The sequence below is a fragment of the Anolis carolinensis genome, unplaced genomic scaffold, assembly GCF_035594765.1.
Source record: "Anolis carolinensis isolate JA03-04 unplaced genomic scaffold, rAnoCar3.1.pri scaffold_20, whole genome shotgun sequence".
Lineage (NCBI taxonomy): Eukaryota > Metazoa > Chordata > Lepidosauria > Squamata > Dactyloidae > Anolis > Anolis carolinensis.
The window spans coordinates 88,474-103,216 of record NW_026943830.1 but is presented as its reverse complement, the minus strand read 5'-3'; the positions used below and the strand labels follow the sequence as shown (position 1 = coordinate 103,216).

General features: G+C 39.4%; 1 protein-coding gene across 5 annotated transcripts in view; it reads left to right on the top strand.

The window, feature by feature from the left end:
• vdr (vitamin D receptor) overlaps positions 1-14,743 on the top strand; it is a 211,944-nt gene that overhangs the window by 125,552 nt on the left and 71,649 nt on the right. The gene's annotated exons all lie outside the window — the stretch shown is intronic.

The following is a 14,743-nucleotide window of genomic DNA, read 5'->3' as shown; positions in this document are numbered from 1 at the left end:
CGCTTATCCAAGCTTCTGCCGGCCCGTTTAGCTTGGATAAGTGAGACTCTACTGTAATTCCTTTCTAGTCTACGAATTCCACAATTCAGTTAAGATGCAGCAATAGCGGTTAAAGTGGCATTGATCTATTATAATTGTGTACTGTGAAAGAAGTCTAAAATTCTGCGTCAAGAGGAACTACTCAGATTGCTTTTCAAAATAACTGTTAATGTAGTTCAATAATTATTTCAGCAAATGTGGCGAAATACTGATGCTTTCAGCCACCCACTTTGCTTCTCTTATTATGTGAAGACATGGTACCCTTTCTTAGTGGGAGATTTCCATTGCCCCCCTTCCCACACATACAATCAATGTTTATATTTCTGTATTTGCAGCCTAATTACCTGCCATTATCTGAAAGCGAAATATTCCCAGCATGTTTCTCAAATTAGTAAGTGCACACTTTCAGTGTGCACAATTGCATCATCATCTAAGTATGTTAAAAATAGATTGCACCATCCACATCTTGAAACCTAGGACAGAACAGAAAGCAGTACGTGTAACTATCACTACGCCTGTAAGTTCAGCAGGACATAGTATTCCCCATAGCTGTGCAACTCCCTTTACTTGGCATTATCGGTCCTGAATTACACTGCTGCTACTGATCTGAACCCCTGTCAGATGTTTATGATCTTTGCATTACACAAATAGCTTTTTATTAGTATATAGCACAAGCTGCAAAAAGAGAGAGAGATAAGTATAAGTAATTGCTGGGCTACCTAACTGCAGCCTCATATAAATGTTCATTCATTCATTCATTCATTCATTCATATATATCTAGTTCACAAAGAACGTAGAGGCTGAGCATATACAGTCACCTTCTGTATCACTGGATTTTGCACCTGTGGATTCAACCATCCATGGCTTGAAAATATTTTTTAAGAAATCAAAAAGCACATCCTGATTTTGCTACGTTATTTTACACAGTACAATGAATCCATGGATTTTGGAATCCATGGGAGAAACTGTTACGGTTTTCTAAAATGCAGTGTTAGAGTTAATAATCAGTTTTTCGTAAACTCTTTTGACTTAACTGTGACATCTGCTAACCAGGGGAATTCATAGTTGTTTGAGTGGCATTTACCTATCAATGGTTTAATAATAATAATAATAATTTTATTTTTATACCCCACCCCATCTCCCCGAGGGGACTCGGGGCGGCTTACATGGGGCCAAGCCCAGGCAACAAGCAATATAAAACTCAGCAATAAAAACAAATAATAAACAAATAAAATCACATATACCAATAAACAATGAGCACACTTTGATAAAAACTTGGGTTGGCTCCTAAAAAGGGTAGTGGGCCAGAAAAGTGCAAATAGTTTTATACAATACAGATTAGGAAAGAGGTAGGTACCAGGGACTATTATCCCATTAAGGGGCTGGAGGAGGCATACACCTAAAGACTATATACGGCAAAGAGTAAAAATGTTATAAAAATAGAATGGACAAACAGGGCAATCTCAAACTAAGGAAATCAGTCGCCAAAAGCCTGTTGGAAGAGCCATGTTTTCAGGCTCTTCCGAAAAATAAGGAGGGTAGGGGCCTGCCTAATCTCCCTGGGGAGAGAGTTCCAGAGCCGGGGGGCCACTATGGAGAAGACCCTCTCCCTCGTCCCCACCAACCGCAATTGCGACAGTGGTGGGATCGAGAGGAGAGCCTCCCCTGATGAACGGAGAGACCGTGCAGGTTCATAGGGTGAAATACGGTCATGAAGGTAGGTGGGTCCCGAACCGTTAAGGACTTTATAGGTGATAACCTGCACCTTGAATTGGGCTCGGAAAATAAACGGCAGCCAATGGAGCTCCTTAAACAGGGGGGTAGACCGCGTCCTGTAATTTGCTCCAGTTAGTAGCCTGGCTGCCGAGCGCTGGACTAGTTGAAGTTTCCGGGCCGTTTTCAAGGGCAACCCCACATAGAGTGCATTGCAATAATCCAGTCTAGAGGTAACTAAGGCATGGACCACCATGACCAGATCTGACTTCTCAAGGCACGGTCGCAGGTGGCGCACAAGTTTTAATTGTGCAAAGGCCCTCCCAGCCACCACCGACACCTGAGCATCAAGTGTCAGCTCTGAGTCCAGGAGGACCCCCAAGCTGCGGTTTCCATTTTCTCTTTGAGATGCTTAACTTCAGTGCTAGCTCTTGGATCTTTTTCCTCTTCTGGCTATTCCAAATCTGGTGGGGTGAAACTAGTCTATAAGTCATCTTAACTGTCCATCTGGATGGACTTTAATGAGAAAAATACCCAAGGTATGTAATGGCACTGTCAAAACGAATAGATAATTCCTTTTGATGCTGACTGCCTTTGAGCGGATAACTCCTCTCTTCTTACTCCATTCCAATACCCTGCCTGTTTATAAGCAGCAGTACTGGAAAGCATGAGGCATCTCTTAGATTTACCTTGTACACAGTCCCAAGTGGGATGCACCCTGGACTCAGTCATCAATAGCAAAGGAAGATCCAAGTTATTAGAACCATGATGTTGACTGCGCCACATCATCAATATCTTCCCTGTGGTTCATAGCATTCTCCCAACTCCAGGTTGTTATCTCTTTGGTTTTGTTCACTTAGGGAATAGCGCCATCACATTTTTCATTAAAAAAAAATGTAAATACCATAGGATCCAGTCTTGGAGACATCAAATATCTTGCCCCAATCTTTAATTCTGATATCGTAGAAATCACTTTTTCAGCTTCTTTGGCCTCAACATTTCCTATTTTGTCTGCTCTTATCAGAATTTGTCAGTATCTGCTATAGTACTGATTCCTTCAACTACATCTGCCTCAGTAACAAGGTCTTTGTGACCAGTGCAGATGACTCACTTAATATCTGAGACCTCTTATCATCTCTTTTGCTAAAGCATCAGACACTATTATGGTGAATTAAAAACTACTTGCCTGATTCAGAAACTGACCTCTGTAGAGCTTGTCACCTCATCCTGATTGATAAATCTTTGCTTAGAATCCAGACCTAATGTCTCCTTCCTTAGTCTCAGCTATTCATCTTAACAAAAATCATAGTTTGCAAGTATATACCTTGGACATTCAGTGACTAGCTTTTTTATGAGTTTCATTTTGAACTTTGGACAGAATTCTTGGCTGTGTTTTTGCTGTTGGCATCTCAAAAAGGGAATCAGGTTCTCCACCCAGCAATTCCCTTGCTAGATTTCATCAGCCCAGCAGCTCTACGATAAACTGGCCTAACCACAGTTCCTGGAAAGGTTTTCACACGTTTTCCCAGAGCAATTTTTGGAGCCATATTGGCACTTTTGTGCTGTGTATATAGTCATAGTTCACTAAAAGCATCCAACACAATATACTTTACATTCGGGTCAGATAATATATTTCCTTCAGTAAGGCTGTGCTGAGCTTATTGGTTTCATAGATACCTGCTGTTCTCTCATGGACTTGGTATTTGCTCTTATTGTGGAACCACAAAGACAAACTAGTTGGTTATCTAAATTAAGGTCTTCAAGTAATGATATGTGTCATCAGGTATTTTTCTCATTGCAGAAGATGCCCTTGCCTCTCCATACTCAGGAAATATAAACTCTTTTTCTTCACACTGATTCACGCTTTAATTTTGCTCCTCCAAATGCTTTTAATTGTGAGCTGCTTTGAGTCTCTGTATGGAGAGAAAAAGCAAGATATACATAAATATAATAATCATAATCATGATAATTATTTCTGCTGTATTCTGATTATCATCTGTAACCCAAAAAAAATCAGTAGCAAACTCAAAACAACAGGAAAAACTCAGCCATTATCAGGATCTCAAGATTGAACTGCAAAGGCTCTGGCATAAACCAGTACAGGTGGTCCCAGTGGTAATCAGCACATTGGGTGCTGTGCCAAAAGATCTCAGCCGGCATTTGGAACCAATAAACATTGGCAAAATTATGATCTGTCAACTGCAAAAGGCCATCTTACTGGGATCTGCATGCATCATACAAAAATACATCACACAGTCCTAAACACTTGCGAAGTGTTCGACTTGTGACTTTGTGATACGAAATCCAGCATATAGATCTTGTCTGCTGTGTCATACTATGTCTTTGTGTCAATAATCATAATCATAATAATTATTTCTGCTGTATTCTGATTATCATCTATAACCCAAAAAAATCAGTAGCAAATTCAAGACCCTATTTACTTAGAAATTGCAATTTAATCACAGAAAAGTAATGAGCATGTGTATAGGGAATAAGACTTCAGGACTTCTTGCCTTGAGCAAACAAGTTCATGTTTCTCAAAGGTTCATCACAAGTTACTGTATCTACCTGACCTTTGGTACAATGCAAGTCATACCTCATATAATCAGCCTAGCACCAAAGATTTCCACAGGACTGAGTGTAACAAATAGCATGGTCTTTAGTGGTGGTGAGAGATGGTACACATAACACCTTTAAGGTTATTGATGTGTTGGTCATGTAGGTGAAATGCAGTGTTCCACTATCCTATGCAGTTCTCACTAAGTGGTAAAGAAGAAGTCACAAGTAGTGGCTGGGCCAAAGCGGATGGACAGATAGTTGCATAAGCCATGGTAGTAGTAGAAGTATTCAATCCACTTTCTCTTAATCTAGGAATCATTAAAGATCTAGAGCTGTGCATTTCATACTATCTAATGTAGAGGACCAACCCGTCCCCGTCCCCGTCCCCCCAACATCAGGGCCACTCCTGGGGTTGTGCCCAGTGGCTACCACTATTTCTTTTCTGGAAACTTGCCATGGATCAATGAACAGTGCCTCAGGATTAACACTAGTTGTTGGATCACCATTCCAAATAGTGCTGTTGCAGATGACAGCTTGTATAGGGTAGAATGTTGTGATTTTGAAAAATCCCCAATTTCCAGGCTTCCCCTCAGTCATGAACTTGCTGAGGCAGCCTTTGGGAATCTATTTTCCGCTGCTTCCTTAGTCCCAGAATAATATGGGCTGACTAATACTATCTAGCCTTGCAAGGCTGTGGTAGGAAGTACAGACATAATGATGTGATTCATTGCGAACATTTACATGCATTATAATAACACTGTGTTTTTGTTGGTTTTTTTCTGGTGAGTGAGTTAAGAGGAATGAAAATATATAATTTCATGCACCCTTTTTTTTTTCATTTAGTCCATGGATTTGATGTCGCAAGATGTAGTGATGACTTGGCTTTGTAAAAACAGAGAATGTGCTTTAATTGGACATTTTTTGAGGTAGCTGTAAGAGAAAAACCTTGTGGTGTTTAGTAAATCACAAGACAACATATATGTGGTACTCAATTCAATAAGCTCAGAGTACTACTAGAATACCAAAATAACATTTTGGGGCCACTATGATATCACTTGAGTTTTCTTACTTAAGATTTACAGAAAACCCATACAATTATGTGGGATTTCTTTCTAAGAAATTCCATAAAATAATATAATGTACAAAGGAGCTTATAGAACAGGAGTTCTCAAACTTTTTCAGCCGCAGAACCTTTCTGAAGCAAAAGTTTCCTGTGGAGCCCCAAGAAATGTTTATGTATTTGCAGTATATAATTATATATGCATATCAGATATGGGTAAACTTTTTGACCAACATAAACTTAACGGTATTTCAGTGGAAGACCCCGGGGCCAGGAAAAGCACAATCAAAGCACCCCCTGAGCAGTGAGAGGGAAGTAGGGTTTTGTTAGCAAGCAAGGCGAGGGAGAAAGGTCCTGGGCAGCGAGGAAGGTGAGGGGAAATGGATTTTGGCAGCAAGGGAGGTAGGAGGAAAAGGTTTTTGGGAACGAGGAAGGGGGGGGGAGGCTTTTGGCAGCAAGGGATGCACAGGGTGGGGGAGGACCAGGAAAGAGGAGGGAAAGTTTGGAGGAGGAGGAGGAGGAGGAGGAAACCGTGGAGCCCCTCAGTATGCTTCATGGTGCCCGAAGGAGAACACTTTGAGAACCACTGCAAAAGAATATTCCTAAACCTACTGAAAGTCTAAAAGGCTTGTTGGCTACTGCAACTTTGTTTTTTAAACTTTGGGACCAGGTATGCAAGTCATTATAATTTCTACCTAGGTTTTTGAGATAAAAGCTTTACCATCTTTTTCTTGAAGTCGATTAGGTCTTATTTACATATTTTATGTATTTTAACCTGTTGAAACTAAAAGTGGCAGATCACCCTCAAAAATCTATAATCCAAAACATTGTAGTATTTCAGACCATGATCGTGCGAGACAGCTGTAGTGGAACTCAATACAAGTACTGATGCCAGTATGAAAGTACTATTTAAGGTGCAATTTTATACTCTGGGTAAAATGGTACTGCACTGGAGTTCCTGTCATCCCTTGTAATTGGCCATGCTGAAACCCAATATATGGGAGCCACTGTTTACTCACCTCTACTACATACACTTACTTGGGATCTCTATTCAGCAGGGCTTAGTTCTCAGTAGCTGTACCTCTAAAATTGCCCTGTTAGGAAGTTTTAAAAATTATAAACATCTTAACAAGGTGGATTTAAAGGAGTGAAGAAATAGATCTCTTTTTTAGTGTTGAATTTAACACCTCACAAAATGACTTCATAGTGGATTCATGAAAGCCTGTAATGTGGCTGTGATAGATAGTAGAAAATAGTTTATTCCAAATTAGGACAGTAGAACACACTTGTTTGTCTGTATGAAAGAACCATCTCTGCTGCTGTCCATAAGGAAACTAATATTACTGGAATTAAACCCCAGTGGATAATGAGGCTCATTGTATATTTCAGTCAGTTATTTTGGTATCCAACATAACATTCAACTGAAAAAACTGTATTTTATGACAAACACAGTGCGAGTCTTTTAAGAAAGTGAATCTCCCTTAAGTGGAAAGTATATACCTGACATGGTTTAGATTAGATGCATTTACATCTTATTCCCATTGCATATTTGAAAGTCTGATTTTTTTTCCTAAAGAAACTCTTACTTGTTATCTAATGTCTTAACGTGTGGGAAACAAAGAGAAAATTGATTTTTCCTCATTCTCTTTATTGCCTTGATTCACCTATACAACCTGTCTTCAAATTGATAACAGACAGAAGAAAAAATAACCCTTTCTAGGCTCTCATCATAGGAATTACAAACACTGAATGCTATAGTTCTCTTGAATGATTTGTGTCCTACTGAACATTGGTATACAGTACATCTACAAATTAAAAGTAAAGCCGAAAAATGTTGCAGAAGGGGTTTGCATGATTCTGTTCTTGAATAGTGACAAGTCTGGTTACAATTCACTTGTCCTCTGCCTTCCTGCCTCCCACTTTGGGATATATTTTTAGATCCAGAGGCAGGAAGGTTTAACCAGCCAAAAATGTTTGAAGCGTTGTAGTCCAGGAACGTAATATTCCTAAATTTGGTTTAAATCTGTGTTTCTACATTTTTAAAGCTGAGCATGAAATGTTTGCTTCCCTCTTCCTAGCTTCTTACAGTTTCTTCTGTCCCCTTCCAGAGTACATTACCTTATGATATGTTAAAGAGGCAGCAAAATGGTCACTCCTCAACAAGGTTTCAGTTTTCCTCCTTAATATGTGGGCTTTATAACCCAGCTAAATTATACTGACAAAATCAGGCATGATTCAGAGAAGGTGTGCGGTGCTCTTAACTAAATTGCACAACTGCACAGAAAAATTAGAATGGATGAAAGTTACAGCTTGTTTTCTGTAACTGCATAAGCAAACTTACTGAATTGTTTATTGTAGGTACAGAGAAGAAAGGAGATACAAATAGCAAAAAGAAATAATAGAGAATCGGGTCCAGAAGATAACCTTTCCCCCCAAGATGGTCCAAAATAAATGAGTAAATAAATAAATAAGAAAAATAAATTGGGAAGCTGTCAAAAAACAAAACTATGTGTTGTATGAAACTGTGTGTCTGTGGCCTCCAAAATGAATATCTTCTTCAATATCTTGTCCTCTGAAGATCAACACATGTTCTTCTTTTATGGTTGCCGCATGGAATGCTGCTTGAAAAGCAATGGAATTAAAACTGCTTTTTCTGCATTCCCGGGGGGTTATGTTATCTTCTCCATGTACAGCAAACATCTCTAGGTAGTGAATAGGAGGTCTCAGATTTCATCATACTCCTTGCCATTGAGGATCCGAGGAGATGAGATCAATGACTGGGTTCCCATCTCTTTAAATTTTGCTTAAAAAACAGCAATGAGAAACTGGTGCATTGTGTTCCTTTGCATGTTGTTTTTCCAGTGGTAATCACCACTCACAACTATCTTTGCTTTTCCAAATACCAGTGTGTTCTTGGTCTAGATTGGCTGTTATTTACCTAGATTTAAAGATATAGGATCATATGCCTTTTCCCCCCAGTATGGCCCCAAGATGTTTGTCAGGAATAATTTGTACCTAAGATTTGATCCCGAATAATGCTAGCTGAATGGTATTACCAACCTTGTACAAGTCTGGCAAGATCAAGACAATAAATAACAATGAGCCTCCTGTACAGCCTGCCTGGACTTTGACATTGTCCTCAGTTTGTCTTCTTATAATTAGTACGCAAGACAAGGCATTTTTGTAATGGCACCTTAGTTGTAGAATTCCCTCCTAAGGCTTTGGGTCCCCAGATGTTTTTGGCCTTCAACTCTCAGAAATCAGGTGATAAACTGGCTGGGATTTCTGGGAGTTGTAGGCCAAAAACATCTAGGGACCCCAGGCTGAGAACCACTGTCCTAAGGAAACTGAAGCTGGTTCCATAATGGTTGAACCTCCTATAATTAATCAAGACTATACCATGAATCCTTAAGTGGCTTTTAAAAATGCAATATAATTTTTTAAAAATTATTACAGAACATGTAGGTCCTGCCAGGTATTAATAAATATTACCAGCAAAAATAAAATGTGTCCTCTTTCATCTTGCAGCAATCAAAATATTGTCACTATTCCTCATTGAACGTTTATCTGAATTTATATCATGTTTCCAAAAGCATCTGTAATCATACTGTGGACTTCAGTAGTAATCGATAGAATGTAGAAACAACTGAATTTCTGGTGCATAAGCAGCATGCGGTTTTCTGTAAGCAGAACTAGAGAAGCTTTGTATTATCCTTCTTGTTTATTTTGGGGTATATAATCTGCTTGTTGAAAAGTACAAGTGCCCTATAAAGCCTTAATCCAAATGTGGTCACTTTACACAGCAACATTTAGAAGACATTGGTATGATGAATTATCACATTCACTAGACTCTGCTGTGGTCTTTCCATTTCCGTCTTGGAAACTTTAGTACAGTGGTTCTCAGCCTGGGGTCCCCAGATGTTTTTGGCCTACAACTCCCAGAAATCCTGACCAGTTTACCAACTGTTAGGATTTCTGGGAGTGGAAGGCCAAAACATCTGGGGATCCCAGGTTGAGAACTACTGCTTTAGTAGCAACATTCCATGCATGTACAATCAAATCTTTGAAAATATTGTCACTTACTAATTAATTTTGTCAGAAATGTCTATCACAACTTTGCTTTGATCAGGAGACTTATCCAAAGTAAGGTCAAAAGTATCAAGTATATATATAAAACATTAGGAATGGTGTCAGGAGAGTGATAGATGTTCTGGGATTATCAAGTAGCTAAGAAATTTGTTATGAATATCCCCAGCCGAAAGCAGGACATTTCTTTTTTCTTTGACACCAAACAGGTTTTCAGGTTTTGTGGCAATTCCTTTTAAATAAGCATTGCTGTAAGGTTTTTGTTGTAGGGCCATAGTGCTGGTCACAGACAATAATGTAAGAGTCTTCAGAATTCTGCCCAAATAGATTGTAGAATCTTGGCCTCTATGCAGGGTTTCCTATGAAATGTACAGTACCACCCCCATATCCAGTTATTATTATATTGCCTTGTGTTTTTAGTTTTTCTTATGTGCTAATTTTATTGGCAAGTGATGGTTCTTCAATTGCAAAAAGAGAAATACATATCCTGTAGGATCAGCAATCAGAGGCGGTCCAACCATAAGGCGAACTAGGCATTTGCCTGTGGCGCCATCGACCCGGGGGCACCATCGTCCTGGGAGGAGGGCACCACTCTCCGCCTCCTTCTCCTTCAGGTCTGGGCCTCCCACTGCCTGTGCTGGGCCTTCCGGCCAGCGCGGGCCTGCCTTCACACCACGTGAGCCCACCTTTGGGACCTTCAGAGATTGTGAGGTCTGTGGGAACTTGGAAGCTAGGTATGTGGGGTTTATATATCTGTAGAAAGTCCAGGGTGGGAGAAAGAAGTCTTCTTTGAAGCAGATGTGAATGTTGTAATTAATCACTTTGATTAGCATTTAATGGCCCTGTGGCTTCAAGGCCTGGCTTCTTCTTGCCTGGAAGAATCTTTTTTTGGGAGGTGTTAGCTGTCCCTGATTGTTTACTGTCTGGATTTCTTCTGTTTTCAGAGTGTTGTTGTTTATTTATTGTCCTGATTTTAGAGATTTTTTTAAATACTGAGGGCTATCAGGGTTATCTAAGTCCACACTGCTCTATATCCCTGTTCAATGTTTAGTGCTAAATTCGCAAATATAGTCATTCCTACATAACATTACCATGTATTGAACTGCTTTTTCTATTGATTTGTTGTAAAACATGATGTTTTGGTGCTTAATTTGTAAAATCATAATGTAATTTGATGTTTAATAGGCTTTTCCTTAATCCTTCCTTATTATCCAACATTTTCACTTATCCAACGCTTTTATTTTTCAGTGATTGGTTTGGGGGGGGGGGGCGCCAAAATTCTGTTCGCCTACACTTGAAAAATACCTAGGGCCGGCTCTGTCAGCAATACATAAATTGCAGAGACTGCTTGCATAGTCTCACAAGGCAATGCATATTTCAAAATTTAGAGCTAAATCTCATGTTTTCCTAGCTGGTGCAGACCTACCGAACTACGGGATTTCTACCAAAAATTGAAGATAAAGCACATTTATCCATAGGTACCAAACAAAATCCCCAGATTAACAATATTTTAAGGACAATCTACAATTCTATATTAGTGCCCAATTAAATTCTCCAGAACTGTAGGCTAGGTAGCTTTGAAAAATATGGGTATGGGAGAAGCATGGAAGCCCCACACTTTGGTTAGATGTGTTGTCAAAGGCTTTCATGACTGGGATCACAGGGTTGTTGTATGTTTTCTGGGCTGTATGGCCATGTTGTAGAAGTATACTTCTAGAACATGGCCATACAGCCCGTAAAACATGCAACAACCCTTTGGTTAGATGGTTCATTGTAAGGTCTGTGGTCCTGATGGAGAATGTAGATTTGGTAAATCACTGATAAAAGTGCAGGTATCGTATTACAGTAATGTTGCTCTCTTTAGGATGTACATAATTTTAGAAGAAGCATTTGAAATGCCAAATTCTAATTCCAGTTTAACCACAAATGAACTAACCTGTTCTGGACAGAGAAAAAACGTATCTGTCTCCTGCCTATTATCTCGTACTCTTCATCAAATTGCTACCTCAAAGATGTATTTATTTAGTCAGCAAGTGAGAAATGAATATCTCACTGTCTCACTGTAGCCAATTTCCCAAGGGACAATTATGTCTGATGCAGCCTACTTTAGTTTTGGGGACTTCATCTGAAAGTTGGCATTAGTCATTGTTTAATGGCACAGTCATAATTGTATGCAGGGAAAATCCATATGCCTTTTTAGTCTCCTATGTTTATGCATTCATCATAGTGAACCAACCAGGGCGTCCTCATTGTTTGTATAATTAGGACAAATGGCTTAATGGAAATGTGTCTGCTGGGAGCCAGCATGGTGCAGTACTTCAAATCCCTGCTTGTCTTTGGACACCTGCTAACTAACCTGGAGCAAGTAATACTCTCTCAGCGGTTGTACTCCTAGTCTTCATTGTCCCTTCAAGCCACAAAGTACTCCTTGTTTAGATTTAGATGGAAAACAGTTTTTCAGTGAGACTCTAGATTTAGATAACTCTATGTTCCAAAAGGCTAAATTCTGATACATCTGTATTGAAGCATGGTTTGTGTAAAACAAATTGGAAATCACAGTTTAATTTAGCTTGGTTAATAATAGGAGTGATTTTTTTAATGCAAGTAACAACAAGAAGTTCAGTCAAATCAGTTGGAATCATTATATAATATGGTAACTAGAAGAAGATAATAACTTCTACAAACTTGTCTCTTGAATGTTACATGCCTTCAGAAAACCAAGGCAACATCCACAAATGGCAATCACAGGTTTCACTCTAATACTTAAGTTCCCCTTCAGATATTACTGAGAATTCTGTTTCTTATCCAATACAGAAAGCATTTATGTGTTCACATAAAGTCCAAATCTCCCAAATAAAAAAAAGTTTCTTGTACCTAAAATTGTTAAGGAATATCTATTTCTGCCTCGAAGAGTCTTATATGAATGGGTTTATGTGAACGACATAAATGGCAGACTATTATCTGGCCCAGTTGATGCATAGTATGACAGCCCTGGACTAGCAGGTCTAGAGTTTGAGATCTGCATTATCACTAGCTCTAGGTTTCTTGTACTCAGTGAACCATCTCTGACTCACTCTTAATGAGTGCCAATCCTCACAAGTGCTGCTTTAGGAGATAATTTAAATATATCTGATGGTGTTTGTGGAGCCATTGTGCTACGTGGGACCTGTCTGCTGACACCCTATGTTTACACATTTCTCATCACTAAATTTCCCATTCACAAAGAAAATGTTTTCATTCTAAAAGGTGATGATGTTGTAATTTTGAGTGAGTAATAGGACTTTGCATGTCATTGATATCCCAGAATAATTTTAAGGACATATTGAAAGCAATCTTCATTGTAACATGTTATTTGAAGAATATATCTGAAGAGAGAAGAATTTAGGAATAAAAGCCTTGTTGGACTGGAGTAGGAGCACATCTGATCCAACATTCATTTCCTACAGTAGCCAGTCAGATATCTCTGGGAAATACACAACTAAATCATGAGTGCAGTAGCACTCTTCTGCTTGTGTACCTTTACAGTGCCTCTGATAGTGGAAGAAATTTAGACCACAGCTTTCCAAACATTTCATGTTGATGACACACTTTGTAGACATGCATCATTTTGTGACACAGTAATTCAGTTTTACTAGCAAACAGGAGGTTAAACCACCTCTTCTAAGAAATTGGGATATATACATAAATTGTAATAATAAAATACATGTTGACACAACATAGCTCATGAAAACTTTTCATTTATATTTTTTTAAATATATGATTTATTGCTTATTTCACATAGACTCAGAGGTTTCTTGTTATGTTCTCACAACATACCTACACACAAACATGTGACATACAGTTTGGAAAACTCTGATATAGATGTTATAATAGCTGATTATAAATTTTTCTTTCAAGAAATAGTCAAGTCTTTGAAAGCTGTCACTGTATCTCGTGGTAGAGAAATTCAGAATTTTAAGTATATGTGGTACAAGGAAGTAATATTTCCTATCAGAAGATAATGAAGTGAATCTTGAGTAGAATTGCTTCTTAATTATCTGTTTTTTCTTTAAAATGTCTTAAAACCAATGTACTGTGTATACTCATGTATAAGTCAAGGGCAGGCTTTAGGGCCAAAATTTATTTGACCCTTGGATATTTATTTGACCCTTGGATGTCAAGAGTCAGACGCCAGTTAACATACAAAACAGAGTTTATTCCGAAGATAAGCCAGAAAATAACATAAACACAGGAAATATCCTTGAAACACTTCACTTTTCAGTGTTTCGAGAGTAGATTGGACAATAATAACTCAAAAACGAGCCACGCTAATTTCCCATGCTGGCATTCAATAAAAAACTAAATAACGCTTCAATTCAGCTTTGGAAAACAAGTAGAGTTAATTGCTGGAAAATAAACAAACTAGAAAAGCAATAAAGCTGCTTCCACGGTGCAGATAAGCTGAAAGCCTCAAAGGGATGATGAATAGCCGTCGTCAGAAGAATCCAAGGTCAGGTCAGGAGGCAGCAGAAATTCCGAAAGACAAACCAATAGTCAGAAGCCGGGAGTAGCCGTCAGTCAGAGGGTGTAGACAGAAGCCAGGTCAAATTCAATCCAAAGTCCGAAGAGGGTGCAGTCATCCAAAACAGGTCCACGATAAGACACAGCGAGAGCCAAGCTAGGTGATATCAGCAGATTCAAATCATAGTCCAAGTCCAGTCTTCACAGAGATCCCAATGGCGCCTCAGCAACACCTTGCCACTCACAAAGTGCAGTGGCCAAACATTCCCATTTTATTCCCCTTCCTCCTGGGTGACCAAACACTCACACCCAAACAGCAGGTGTCCCAAATCTACTCAGAGTCTGAACTCCACACAGCTAGAGCTCGTGGATCTGGAGTACCTAGCAATTCGTCGGAGTCCCAATCATCCTGCCCACACTTAGCCCCATGAACACTTAAAGAACCATCCTCCCTTCTCCAAGCATCCCAATTGGGATCAGCTCCTGCAGAAACCCCAGGTTCAGAAGTATCCATAGGCCCCAAATCCCCAGACATCTCCGGTGGCTGTGCCCATTCAGTGCCCGCTTCCCCAGCCACCACCTGTTCCTCAGCATCCATCTCCCCATCTGAATCTTCCTCAGAAGATCCCCCATATAGCTCTCTAAGTCACTTCCTGCGCAACTCCTCCAGTGAACCCTCATCACGAGGGTTTTTTCTTCCTCTTCGAATTCCATCACCATCAACCATAATCCCCGAAGGCGCAGTCACAACATTGGATAAATTGAGGATCATTCTGCAGAGAGGGG